The sequence below is a fragment of the Trichechus manatus genome, unplaced genomic scaffold, assembly GCF_000243295.1.
Source record: "Trichechus manatus latirostris isolate Lorelei unplaced genomic scaffold, TriManLat1.0 scaffold00002, whole genome shotgun sequence".
NCBI lineage: Eukaryota > Metazoa > Chordata > Mammalia > Sirenia > Trichechidae > Trichechus > Trichechus manatus.
In genome coordinates this window covers 31,587,710-31,603,067 of record NW_004443938.1, presented here as the reverse complement: position 1 = coordinate 31,603,067, position 15,358 = coordinate 31,587,710, and positions in this window count along the sequence as shown.

Sequence of the window (15,358 nt, the reverse complement as noted above, 5' to 3'; positions counted from 1 at the left end):
ACAACACGTGTATTACTGTTTCATGAGAAACTATTTGTTCTGTAAGCCTTCACCTGAAGTACAATAAAATATATATATATAAAAAAATAATGGTTATGAATCTAATTTACTGATTAGTCAATTTGAGCCTGTTATTTTCTCTTTTTAATGCATTAATGGCACTTAGCAATAGCAACCTAATTTCATAATCATTTTAGTTACTATTTCCTTGTACATGTCAAACTCCAGAAACATTGCACCAGCTAGAACATCTCTTTTTACCTGTTTCCTGCCCCATTTTAATAAAGGTGAAAGTCAGCAATTACATTTCTATAGCATGCCAGTGGCAGTCGATACTCCACCTATCGGCAGTGATGGGGTCCTCATTGTTATCTGGCTGGCTTATAATCTACCTCCAGACTCATCCATAAAGTCCACTTCCTAAGGCCATTTCTGGTATCAGCTGACTAATGTTTGGTTCCCTAGAAGCAGTGTCTGAGATTGGGATCATTTTGAAACTGAATTAATTATTGAGCATAATCTCAGGTGAAGGGAATTGAGTGGAGCAGAAGAAGGCAGGGAAATAAAGCTGAGCAAGGATGACAGCTCAACTAGAGATTCACTTAAGTATGGTCCCACATGGATGTCACAAGCATGATCCAACTGTAAAGCAAGGGGGCTGGCTTTTTTGTTCACCTGTGTCTCTCTAGCAGAGTGCAGGACAGTCCTGAGGAGAAGGCTTTAAATGTTGAAGGGAAACATAACTTCCCAGGCATAGGATTGCCGGTAAAATAGAGGATCTCCAGTTAAATTTGATTTTTACATAAACAATGAATAATTTTATCATATATGTATGTTCCAAATATTTCATAGGATGTAGTACATTAAAAGTATATATTATCTGAATTTCAAATCTAACTGTGCATCTTCTGTTTTTATTTGCTAAATCTGGCAAGCCTCTTCAGGCAAGGTGGCCCGTATTTGGTGAGGAGCAAATTGAGAAAGGAGCAGCTGTAAGGCATTAGCGTGTATGACATTCACAGCAGGTGGGGGATCATCATGCACTGGCCAGTGAAAGGGATCTGAGCAGAGTACAAACAGCTTCCATACAATATCCTGTTAGGTTTTGGTAATGAAGGCTATCAAACTCATACAACAGGAGCATTTATTTTAATTGCATAATCCCTTGATTCTCAGTTTTATTAGAAAAATCTTTAAAATAAATCCTGAACAAAAATTCCAAAAATATTTCCAAAATAGGACAAAAACAGTAAGAAAAAATAACATAAACGGTCACTGTATTGTTGTTCTTTCCATCAGTGAGATACTTTTTACATATTGATTTCCTAATAGCAGTAGGAATACTTTTAGGTGGACCTGGACCCCTGATTTCGAAGATTTTTGCAATTATATATCCTGTCCACCATTGGTGACCCTGCTTTTAACTGAAATACCAGTGGCATAGCTTCCTGCATCACAGCAACACGCAAGCTACCACAGTATGACAAACTGACAGACATGTGGGAAACATCATGATAAACAGAGAAAATACTGTTGTCAAGGATTTCATTTTACTTGGGTCTACAATCGATGCGCATGGAAGCAGCAGTCAGAAAATCAAATGATATATTGTGTTGAGCAAATCTGCTTCAAAAGTCCTCTTTAAAGTGTTCAAGAGCAAAGATGTCACTTTGAGGACTAAGATGCACCTAGCCAAAGCCATGTTACTTTCAATAGACTCATACACATCTATCTTAGTCTAGGTTTTCTAGAGAAAGAAAACCACTGAAGCATATGTGTGTGTGTGTTTGTGTGTACATATATCTCAAGGAAATGGCTCATGCAGTTGTAGAAGCTGGCCAGTCCGAAGTCCATGGGTCATGGGTCAGGCATCAGACTGGAGGCTTCTTCTGACTCACATAGCTGCAGGGGCTGACAAACCCAAGATTGGCAGGTCAGACAGCAGGTCACTGGCTCACACGTTGTGGAAGATGAGGAATTCCAAGATTGGCAGGTAAACTGCTGCTAGCTCAAGTCCCAAGAACAAGAGATCAGATGACGTGGATCAGATATGGGATCCAGAGAGAGAGCTGCTGGAACATTCATTTACATATTGGAAGCAGGCCAAACCCCCAAGGAAACTCCCTTTCAACTGAGTGGCTGCTTATAGCAGATCTCATCATGGAGTTGGTTACATCAGTACATAACTGCCAAATTACTTCATTACATAGTTGTAAAACTACATCATAACTGCCAAATCACTGAGAATCATGGCCCAGGCAAGTTGACACACAATCTTAACTGTAATACATGCGAAAGCTGGACAAAGAATAAGGAAAACTGAAGAAGAATTGATGTCTTTGAATTATGGTGTTGGTAAAGAATACTGAATATGCCATGGTCTGCCAGAAGAATGAACAAATCTGTCTTGGAAGAAGTACAGCCAGAATGCTCCTTAGAAGTGAGGATGGTGAGACTTTGTCTCACATTCTTTGGATATGTTATCAGGAAGGATCACTTTCTGGAGAAGGACATCATGTTTAGTAAAGTAGAGGGTCAACAGAAAAGAGGAAGACCCTCGAGATGGATTGACACGGTAGCTGCAACAGTGGGCTCAAACATAGCAACAATTGTGAGGATGGTGTAGGATGCAGCAATGTTTTGTTCTGTTGTACACAAGATCACTATGAGTTGAAACAACTCAATGACACCTAATAATAACAACAAAAACAAACTGTGAGAGAATAAATTTGTTCAAGGCATCCACTTGTATTTCTGTTATAGCAGCACAAGATAACTAAGACAGTAGGATTACAAAGAAAGTGAGTGAGGTTTTGTCATATTAAAATTTGAGAAGATGATGATTCCTCTAGGCCTAAAGTTCCATTGTATGTGAACAAATATCTCATGCTTGGGATAGCAATTCTAAAGTCATTAATACATATGTTTGTTTAGGATGTTCAGAAGTATACCTGAAGTATACAGTAGGGTTGCTGTGAGTCAGAATTGACTTGAGGGCAACGGGTTTGGTTTTGTTTGTATACCTGAAGTGAAGGTATCCATGAAAGTGATTTATTAGAATGTGATTCCAGGAACTCTAGTAGGTGATGAACTTGAACAATTAAGGGAACCAAGAAAGGATCTATATCAGATTCTCAGAGGATAACTCAGGCTCAAACTTCAGAGGAGCTCTGGGCACCAGGGAGGACACACTTTAGAATTCTCCTGATTAGGGGCAGTGGACTCTGATCTTATGGTCCTGCACTTTCATTTATTGTTCAAGGACTACCCTTTTTGAAAACATAAGTTACCAGGTGCTCATGGCTTACTGCACACACTGTTTAAAACAATAAATAAGACTCCTGCTGTATTCAGTGCTTTCCATTTCTGCTTTCTCTTTAGCATTTAGTAGGAAGAACCTTGTGGTATTCTAATTTTCCATAAATTTTTTCACCAATTTGGATCACTTTTCTTTGCTAATACTAAAATTGCCAAGGGTCAGTAGAGATTCTGTTTACACTTTGATTCCCCTTTTCAAACAATCCACCTGTTTTAAGGCATAAAAATGACCAAGAATGAGAGGACCAATAAAAACTACTCAGGAAAAATTAGCCTCAGCCTTATTTCTATGTTTACAGTTACTCTTAACCTGTCTAGTCTTGGTAATAAGTCTGTCTGCTACACAGAAAGTGAGGATCTTGAATCTGGGCTCAAAATATGTGTATTATATGGGTTTTAGAAGAGAAATATAAATACATATATGCATATATATATTAAAAACAAACAAACCAAATCTGTTGCCGTTGAATCTATACTGACTCATAGCACCCTATAAGGCAGAGTAAAACAGCTCCACAGGATTTCCAAGGAGTGGCTGGTGTATTTGAACTGCTGACCTTTTGGTTAGCAGCCTAAGCTCTAACCACTGCACCAGCAGGGCTCCAGGGCTGTGTGTGTGTGTGTATATATACATAGTCTTGGGAGAAGTACAACCAGAATGCTTCTTAGAAGGAAGAATGGTGAGACTGCATCTTACGTATTTTGGACATGTTGTCAGGAGGGACCAGTCCCTGGAGAAGGACATCATGCTTGGTAAAGTACAGGGTCAGCAAAAAAGAGGAAGACCCGCAATGAGCTGGATTGACACAGTGGCTGCAACAATGGGCTCAAGCATAACAACCATTGTGAGCATGATGCAGCACCAGGCAGTGTTTCGTTCTATGGTGCAATGGGTCACTACGAGTCGGAACTGACTTGATGGCACCTAACAACAACAACAGCAGCTATATGTATGTGTGTGTGTGTGTGTGTGTATATATATATAAATATATATATAATGGTCTATATATATATATAGTCACTATACATATATATATTATATATGTATATATATATATATATGTATAGTGACCATTAAAGTTGTGTGTTAACTTGGCTGGACCATGATTCTCAGGTTTGGAAGTTATGATGTAGTTTGGCAGTCTTAAAATGATATAATCACCTCCATGATGACATCTGAAATAAAGAGATCACCTCCATGATGAGATCTGCTGTCAGTAGCCAATCAGTTGAAAGAGAGTTTCCTTGGGGTGTGGCATCCATCCAGTATAGGTGGACTTTTTGGCAAGGCTCATGGACTTTTGCTCACTCCAGATCCTGCAGCTGGCTCCTGTTCATCTGACCTCCGGTTCTTGGGACTTCAGCTAGCAGTTTAACTGTTATCTTGCCTGCTGATCTTGGGACTTGCCAGTCTCCACAGCATGTGAGCCAGAGTGTTGCTGTCTGACCTGCCTATCTTGAGTTCGCCAGCCTCTACAGCTACGTGAGTCAGGAGAAGCCTCCAGCCTGATCCACGGACTTGGGATTTTCCAGCCTCTAAAACCATGTGAGCCATTTCCATGATATAAACCTCTCTCTATAAATGTTATGTATATATGTGTGTATATATGTGTGTATATATAAAGTGTCAGTTTGTCATACTGTGGTGGCTTGCATATTGCTGTGATACTGGAAATTTGCCACTGGTATTTCAATAACAGCAGGGTCACGGAAGGTGGACAGGTTTCAGCGAAGCTTCCAGACTAAGATAGACTAGGAAGAAGGATCTGGCAGTCTACTTCTGAAAAAATTGGCCAGCGAAAAATTTATGTAAAGCAGTGAAACATCATATGCTATAGTGCCAGAAGATGAGCCACTCAGGTTGGAAGGCATTCAAAAAGACGACTGGGGAAGAGCTGCCTCCTTAAAGTAGAGTCAACCTTAATGATATGGATAGAGTCAAGCTTTTGGGACCTATATCTGCTGATGTGGTATGACTCAAAATGAGAAGAAAATGCTGCAAGCATCTGCTAATAATGAGACCATGGAATGTACAAAGTATGAATCTAGGAAAATCTGAAATTGTCAAAAATGAAGTGGAACACATAAACATCTATATCCTAGGCATTAGTGAGCTGAAATGTATTGGTATTGGCCATTTAAAATCAGATAATCATATGGTCTACTATGCCAGGAATGACAGATTGAAGACAAATGGCATCACCTTCATCATCAAAAAGAGTATTTCAAGATATATCCTGAAGTACAATGCTGTCAGTGACAGGAGAGTATCCATATGCCTACAAGGAAGGTCAGTTAATACGACTATTATTAAAATTTACACACCTACCACTAAGACCACAGATGAAGAAATTGAAGATTTTTATCAACTTCTGCAGTCTGAAATTGATCAAACATGCAATCAACATACATTTACAATTACTGGTGATTGAAATGAAAAAGTTGGAAACAAAAAAGGATTGGTAGCTGGAAAATACGGCCTTGCTTGCTGAAAATGAAGAGGACTTGAAGCATTTACTGATGAAGATTAGGCCACAGTCTTCAGTATGGATTACTTCTCAATATAAATAAAACAAAAATCCTCACAACTGAGCCAATAAGCAACATCATGATAAATGGAGAAAAGACTGAAGTTGTCAAGGATTTCATTTTACTTGGATCCACAATTAATGCCCATGGAAGCAGCAGTTAAGAAATCCTATGACACATTGAGTTGGAAAAATATTATGCAACAAAACTCTTTAAAGAGTTAAAACGCCACGATGCCACTTTAAGAACTAAGGTGTGCCAGACCCAAGCCATAGTGTTTTCAGTCGCCTCATATGCATGTGAAAGCTGGACAATGAATAAGGAAGACTAAAGAAGAACTGACACCTTGGAATTATGATGTTGGTGAAGAATATTGACTACGCCATGGACTGGCAGAAGAACAAACAAATCTGTTTTGGAGAATGTACAGCTAGAATGCTCCTTAGAAGCAAGAATGGCAAGACTTCGTCTCACATACTTTGAACATATTATCAGGAGGGACCTGTCCCTGGAAAAGGACATCATCCTGGGTAAAGTAGAGAGTCAACAAAAAAGAGGAAGACTCTTGTCATGGATTGAATTGTGTCCAGTAAAAATATGTGTCAACTTGGCTAGGCCATGATTCCCAGTATTGTGTGATTGTCCATTATTTTGTTATCTGATGTGATTTTCCTATGTGTTGTAAATCCTGCCTCTATGATGTTAATGAGGCATGATTAGAGGAAGTTATGCTAATAAGGCAGGACTAAATGTACAAGATTAGGTTGAGTCTTAAGTGAATCTCTTGATATATAAAAGAGAGAAATGAGTAGAGAGACATGGGGACCTCATACCACCAAGAAAGAATCACCGGGAGCATAGTGTGTCCTTTTTACCCTGGGTCCCTGCACTGAGGAGGCATCCAAAGCCTTAGGAAAATTGGCATGCTAAAGTGGATTTATCAGGTTAGACCCACAGACTTACACATGGACTGTCCAGAGGCCACACCTTTACCACAACTGTGAGGAACAAATTTGTGAAGGGAGCCCCAGCATCCTTGAAGACTGCTGTGATTGCTATTTTATGTAAGTCAGATTTGACAGTGGGAACTGCCCTAACTGAATTAATACTCCTAATTCCAATGGGGCTGATTGGATCCTGTGGTAATAGGGGCCAAGCTGCAGCACTCAATTGACAAAGACAAGGTGGGTGTGGTTACAATAATGGACAGTTAAAGCAGTAATCATAGTAGTCTGACTTGTATGGACTTATGGCGTTAGCTACTTAGTCATGGTGTCCCTAGGAGTGAAATAGATAGGTAATCTACTAAACATTTACTTGATTTGTACAAGAAGAAGAATTCTAGGTCAAGCGAATAGCAGTCTAACTCGAATAGCCAGAATAGAAAGTCAAGGCCCCTCAGTCAGTTCCCAGACATAAGTGAGTTTACAGAGCTATAACCCTTTGAATGAAGGGGAGGCTGAGTCCCCTTGAGGAAGGAATCCATTACATTGCCAGACTTTATACCATTAATCTTTCTCCCAGCCTTCTCCAAAGGGATCTATAGCCTTTTACTACAGTGACTGTTCACTGGGGAAAAGGAAATAATCAGACTTTTTGGGGATTACTAAATACTGGTTCTGAACTGACAGTAATTCCAGGAGACCCTAAACATCACTGTGGCCCACCAATCAGAGTGGGGACATATGGAGGTAAAGTTATTAATAGAGTTTTAGGTCATGTCTGTCTCACAGTAGGTCCAGTGGGTCCCCGAACCCATCCTGTTGTAATTTCCCCAGTTCCAGAATGCATAAATGGAATAGATAAACTCAGCAACTGGCAGAACTCCCACATCAGATCCCTACAAGTGGAGTAAGGGCTGTTATGATAGGACAAGCCAAGTGGAAGCCATTAGAACTGCACCTACCTAAGAAAATAGTAAGCCAAAAGAAATACTGCTTTCCTAGAGGGATTGCGGAGATTACTGCTACCGTCAAGGACTTGAAGGATGGAGAGGTGGCAATTCCTACCACATCCACATTCAACTTGCCTATTTGGCCTGTATAAGAAACAGATGGACCTTGGAGAATGACAGTAGGTTACTGAAAACTCAACCAGGTAGTGACTGCAATTGCAGTTACTGTACCAGATGTGGTTTCATTGTTTGAGCAAATTAATACATCTGCTGGTACCTGGTATGTAGCTATTGATCTGGCTAATGCCTTTTTCTGATACTTTTTTCAAAGGACCGCCCGAGGCAGTTTGTCTTCAGCTGGTATGGCCAGTAGTACACCTTCTACCTCAGAGCTATATCAACTCTCCAGCCTTATGTCATAGTTTAGTCTGCAGGGACCTTGATGCCTTTCCCTTCCACAAGATGTCACACTGGTCCATTACATTGATAACACTATGCTGATTGGACCTAGTAAGGAAGAAGTGTCAATGGCTCTGGACTTATTGATAAAAAATTTTGGTGCAAGTGGGTGGGAAACTAATCTGACAAAATTTCAGGCACCTTTCAATTCAACAAAATTTCTAGGGGTCCAGTGGTGTGGGACATGTGGAGATATTCCTTTTAAAGTGAACAATAAGTTATTGCATCTGGCCCCTCCCACAACTAAAAAGGAGGCACAAAGCCTAGTGGGTCTCTTTGGATTTTGGAGGCAACATGTCCCTCATTTGGGTGTGCTACTCTGGCCTATTTATCAAGTGACTCAAAAAGCTGCTAGTTCTGAATGGGCCCAGAACAAGAGAAGGCTCTGCAATATGTTCAGGCTGCCGTGAAAGTGGCTCTGCCACTTGGGCCATATGATCCTCTTGTTTAATGGTGCTTGAAGTGTCAGTGGCAGATAGAGATGCTTTGTGGAATCTTTAGCAGGCTTCTATTAGTAAATCAGTGTAGACCCTTAGGATTTTGGAGTGAAGCCCTGCCATCCTCTGCAGATAACTCTCCTTTTGAGAAACAGCTTTTCACTTGTTACTGGGCCTTAGCAGAGACTGAACGCTTAACCATGGGCTACCAAAACTCCATGTGGCCTGAGCTGCCCATCATGAAGTGGGTGTTGTCTGACACACAGAGCTGGACTTGAGCAGCAGCACTCCATCATTAAATGGAAGTGGTATATATGAAATTATGCCTGAGAAGGACCTGAAGGTGCAGTAAGTTGCATGAGGAAGTGGCCCAAATGCCCAATGTCTTTATTCCTGTCACATTACCTTTCATCTCCCAGTCTGCACCTTGGCCTTATGGGAAGTTCCTTATGATCAGTTGACTGAGGAAGAGAAAACTTATGCGTAGTTTACAGACGCTTCTGCACAATATGCAGGCACCACTCAAAAGTGGAAAGTGGCAGCACTATAGCCCCTTTCTGGGACCTCCCTGAAGGACAGTGGTGAAGGGAAATCCTCCCAGTGGGCAGAACTTTGAGCAGTACACCTGGTTGTTCACTTTGCTTGGAAGAAGAAATGGCCAGGTATGTGATTGTATACTGATTCATGGGCTGTGGTGAATGGTTTGGCTGGATGGTCAGGGACTTGGAAGGAACATAATTGGAAAATTGGAGGAAAGGAGGTATGGGGAAGAGGTATGTGGATAGACCTCTCTGAATGGGCCAAAGTAGTGAAGATATTTATGTCTCATGTGAATGCTCACCAAAGGGTGACTTCAGCAGAGAAGGATAGTAACAATCAAGTGGATAAGATGACAGGTTCTGTGGAAACCAGTCACCCTCTTTCCCCAGCCACTCCTGTCATTGCCCAGTGGGCTCTGGAACAAAGTGGTCGTGGTGGCAAAGACAGAGATTATGCATGGGCTCAGCAATATGGACTTCCACTTATGAAAGCTGACCTGGCTACAGCCACTCTTGAGTGTCCAGTGTGCCAGTAGCAGGAACGAACACTGAGTCCTGATTTGACACCATTCCTCAAGGATCAGCAAGCAACCTAGTAGCAGGATGATTACATTGGACTTCTTCCATAATGGAAAGGGCAGCCTTTTGTTCTTACTGGAACAGATACCTACTCTGGATATGGATTTGCCTTCCTTGCATACAAAGCTTCTCCCAAAACTACCATCCATGGACTTACAGAGTGCCTCAGCCACTGTTATGTACCCTACATAGCATCGAGTCAGATCAAGAGACTCGCTTCACAGCAAATGAAGTTTGGCAGTGGGCCCACGTTCATGGAATTCACTGGTCTTACCATGTTTCTCATCATCCTGAAGCAGCTGCCTTGACAGAATGATGGAATGGGCTTCAAAAGACACAATTACAGCCCCAGCTAGATGGCAATACCTTACAGGATTGGTGCAGTGTTTTCCAAGAGGCTGTATATTCTCTAAAGTGTTGTTGTTGTTACGTGCCATTGAGTCAGTTCCAACTCATAGCAGCCCTATGTACAACAGAATGAAACACTGCCTGGTCCTGTACCATCCTCACAATTGTTGTTATGCATAAGCCCATTGTTGCAGCCACTATGTCAATCCATCTTGTTGAGGGTCTTCCTCTTTTTCACTGACCCTCTACTTTACCAAGCTTGATGTCCTTCTCCAGGGACTGATCACATCTTAAGCATGTAAGACGTGGTCTCACCATCCTAGCTTCTAAGGAGCATTCCAGTTGTACTTCTTCCAAGACAGATTTGTTCTTTTGGCAGTCTGTGGTATAATCAATATTCTTCTCCAACACTGCAATTCAAAGGCATCAGTTTTTCTTCAGTCTTCTTTATTCATTGTCCAGCTTTCACATGCATATGAGGTGCACCTTCGTCTTCAAGGTGACATCTTTGCTTTTCAACACTATAAAGAAGTCTTTTGCAGCAGATTTGCCCCACGCAGCGCGTCTTTTGATTTCTTGACTGCTGCTTCCATGGGTATTGATTGTAGAGCCAAGTAAAATGAAATCCTTGACAACTTCAATCTTTTCCTCGCTTATCATAATGTTGCTTATGGGTTCAATTGTAAGGATTTTTGTTTTCTTCATGTTGAGGTGTAATCCATACTGAAGGCTATGGTCTTTGATCTTCATCAGTAAGTGCTTCAGGTCCTCTTCACTTTCAACAAGCAGGGTTGTCATCTGAATGATTCAGGTTGTTAATGAGTCTTCCTCCAATCCTGATGCCCTGTTCTTCTTCATATAGCCCAGCCTATTGGATTATTTGCTCAGCATACAGATTGGATAGGTATGGTGAAAGGATACAACCCTGACACAAACGTTTCCTGACTTTGAACCAGGAAGTACCCCCTTGTTCTGTTTGAACAACTGCCTCTTGACCTATGTACAGGTTCTGCATGAGAACAATTAAGTGTTCTGAAATTCCCATTCTTCGCAATGTTATCCATAATTTATTATGATCCACATAGTTGAATGCCTTTGCATAGTCAATAAAACACAGGTAAACAGCTTTCTGGTATTCTCTGCTTTCAGCCAGAATCCATCTGACATCAGCAATGATATCCCTGGTTCCATGTTCTCTTCTGAATTCAGCTTGAATTTCTGGCTGTTCCCTGTGGATATACTCCTGCAGCTGCTTTTGAAGGATCTTCAGCAAAATTCTACTTGCGTGTGATGTTAATGATATTGTTCAATAATTTCTGCATTTGGTGGAATCACCTTTATTGGGAATAGGTTTAAATATAGATCTCTTTCATACGGTTGGCCAGGTAGCTGTCTCCTAAATTTCTTGGGATAGTTGAGTGACTATTTCCAGCGCTGCATCTATTTGTTGAAACATCTCAATTGGTATTCCATCAATTCCTGGAGCCTTGTTTTTTTGCCAGTGCCTTCAGTGCAGCTTGGACTTCTTCCTTCAGTACCATTGGTTCCTGCTCATATGGTACCTTCTGAAATGGTTGAACATCAACCAATTCTTTTTGGTATAGTGACAATGTGTATTCCTTCCATCTTCTTTTGATGCTTCCCACGTTGTTTAATATTTTCCCCATAGAATCCTTCAATATTTTAACTTGAGGCTTGAATTTTTTTCTTCAGTTCTTTCAGCTTGAGAAATGCAGAGCGTGTTCTTCTGTTTTGGTTTTCCATCTCCAAGTCTCTGCACATGTCGTTGTAATACTTCGTCTTCTCGAGCTGCCCTTTGATATCTTCTGTTCAACTTCTGCTTCATCATTTCATCCTTTCACTTTAGCTACTCGATGTTCAAGAGCAAGTTTTTGAGTGTTTTCTGACATCCATTTTGGCCTTTTCTCTATTCCTTTTCTTTTTAATGACCTATTGCTTTCTTCATGTATGACGTCCTTGATGTCATTCCACAACTCGTCTGGTGTTCGGTAATTAGTGTTCAATGTGTCAAATCTATTCTTGAGATAGTCTCTAAATTCAGTTGAGATATATTCAAGTTCATACTTTGGCGCTCGTTGACTTGTTCTAATTTTCTTCAGTTTCAACCTGAACTTGCATATGAGCAATTGATGGTCTGTTCCATAGTTGGCCCCTGGTCTTATTCTCACTGATGGTATTGAGCTTTTCCATCGTCTCTTCCCACAGGTGTAGTCGATTTGATTCCTGTGTATTCTACCTGGTGAGGTCAACGTTTATAGTCACCATTTATGTTGTTGAAAAAAGGTATTTTCAATGAAGAAGTAGTTGATCTTGCAAAATTCTGTCATGAGATCTCTGGCATCATTTCTATCACCAAGGCCATATTTTCCAACTACTGATCCTTCTTCTTTGTTTCCAAATTTCATATTCCAATCTCCAGTAATTGTCAATGCATCCTGACTGCATGTTCGATTAATTTCAGACTGCACAAGTTGATAAAAATCTTCAATTTCTTCCTTTTTGGCCTTAGTGGTTGGTGCATAAATTTGAATAATGGTCATAATAACTGCTCTAGTGTCCAATATATAGTGCTGTTTCTCCCATAGCCAGGATTCATGGGTCCAGGAATCAAAGGGGTGGAAATGGGAATGTCACCACTCACCATTACCCCTAGTGACCCACTTGCAAAATTTTTGCTTCCTGTCCCTGAGACCCTATTCTCTGTGGTTCTAGAGGCTTTAGTTCCAAAGGGAGAAATGCTCCCACCAGGAGATACATCACTGATTCCATTGAGCTAGAAGTTAAGAATGCCACTTGGCCACTTTGGGCTCCTTATGCCTCTGGATCAACAGGCAAAGAAGTGAGTTACCATATTGGCTGGTGTGCTTGATCCTGATTACCAAGAGGAAATTGGATTGATACTACTAAATGGAGGCAAAGAAGTGTATTTCTGGAATGCAGGTAATCCCTTAGAGTGTCTGTTAGTACTACTATGCTCTGTGATTAAAGGCAATGGAAAACTATAGCAACTCAGTTTTGATGTGACTACTAATGGCCTAGATCTTTCAGGAATAAAGTTTTGGGCCATCCCACCAGGCAGAAAACCATGACCAGCTGTACTTCATGCTGAGGGTAAAGGGAATATAGAATGGGTGGTGGGAGAAGGTAGTTTTAAATACCAATTACAGCCACGTGACCAGTTGCAGAAATGATGACTGTAACTGCTATGAGTATTTCTTCCTTGTATGTGAGCATCAAATATTTTTTGTTTTCTCCATTTATAAAATATAAACATTAATAGCACATTTTCTGTTGTACGAGTGTTAGTTTTATCATGTTAAGTGCAAGTATGACTTTATAATTTTCTTTCTTCAGAGATTATGTGTGGTTTAAAAAGATATGTTACAGGTACCAAGTTGACAGTGGGTTAACTGTGACTGTTAAAGTTGTGTGTTAACTTGGCTCGGCCATGATTCTCAGTGGTTTGGTTATGATGTAGCTTGGCAGTTATAAAATGATGTAATCACTTCCATGATGAGATCTGACATAATGTGAGCACCTCCATGATGGGTTCTGCTGTTAGTAGCCAATAAGTTGAAAGGGAATTTCCTTGGAGGTGTGGCTTGCATCCAATATAGGTGAACTTTTGGCAAGACTCATGGACTTTTGCTTGCTCTGGATTCTGCAGCTGGCTCCTGTTCGTCTGATCTCTGGTTCTTGAGACATGAGCTAGCAGCTGTCCTGCTGTTCTGCCTGCTGATCTTGGGATTTGTCATTCTCCGCAGCCTGTGAGACAGAGCCCTGCTGTCTGACCTGCTGATCTTGGGTTTGCCAGCCCCTGCAGCTGCATAAGTCAGGAGAAGCGTCCAGCCTGACCCATGTACTTGGGATTTTCCAGCCTCCACAATGATGTGAGCCATTTCCTTGAAATAAATCTCTCTGTTTATATATGTGTAAGCTTTACCGGTTTTGCTTCTCTGAACAGCCCAGCCTAAGACATATATATGTGTGTGTGTATATGTGTATATATATATATTTATCAAAATATGGATAAATATTTGTATCAAATCTATAACATAATGTTAATTAACACTGAAATAATCATAGAAATTAGCCTAACAAGTTACATACATTTTTATATTACTCATTATTCTGTTGATTGTGAGTAACAGAAATCCTATCCACACTAGCCTTGGTAAAGGGGAATTTATTGTCTCTTGAAATCCTAGACAGGTTAGAAACCCTGAATTTAGAATTATGGGTATCAGGAAAGTCCTTGGGCCTTAGGAACAACTGGAACTGGGAACTTGTTCCATTTCTTTCACCTCTGTTCTCTTTTCTATCATTACAAACTGGTCTACTAGGTAAGACTGTTTATCTTGAAATAATTGTGGATAGAGAGGCAAGACCTTTCTTCCTGCCCTTCAAACCCCATCCCCACTATAAGTTGGTAGATATAGCCTAGGAAACCCTATGGAGTAGTTCTATTATAACTCATATAGGGTCACTGCCTTAGTTATCTATTGCTGCTATAAAAAAATACTGTAAATAGGTGGCTTAGCAAGCAGAAATTTATTTTTCACAGTTTAGGAGGCTGGAAGTCTAAATTGAGGGTGTTGGCTCTAAGGGAAGGCTTTCTTTCTCTTCCCTTAGAAAAGAAAGGTCCTTGCCTCTTCTGAGCTTCTGCTCCTGGGCAATCTTCATGTGACTTGCCTTCTCTCTTCCCCCATCTCTGCTTCTTTTGCTTGCTTGTTTAATCTCTTTTATATCCCAAAATAAATTGATTTAAAATACACCCTACACTAGTCTTGTCTCATTAACATAGCAAAGACAACGCATTCCCAAATGGGTTTATAACCACGACATAGAGGTTTGAATTTACAAGATACATTTTTGGAGGACACAATTCAATACATAACAGTCACTATAAGTTTGAATCAACTTAGGGAACATAAAATCAACAACAGCATACCTATAAAGAGTACCTGGGTGGCACAAACATTTAAGCACTCAGCTACTAACAAAAGGTTTGTGCTTTGAACTTGCCCAGAGATACCTCAGAAGACAGGCTCGGTGATCTGATTTCAAAAAGTTACAGCTTTGAAAATCCTATGAAGCAGTTCTACTCTGCGCACATGGGATCACTATGAGTTGAAATTGACTCAGCAGCAAGTAACAACAGCAAATACTTGAGAAAGGAAGAAAAAAGGGGTGCTGGATAGAAAAAATAAGGGTTTTGTTTTTTTTTTTTTTTT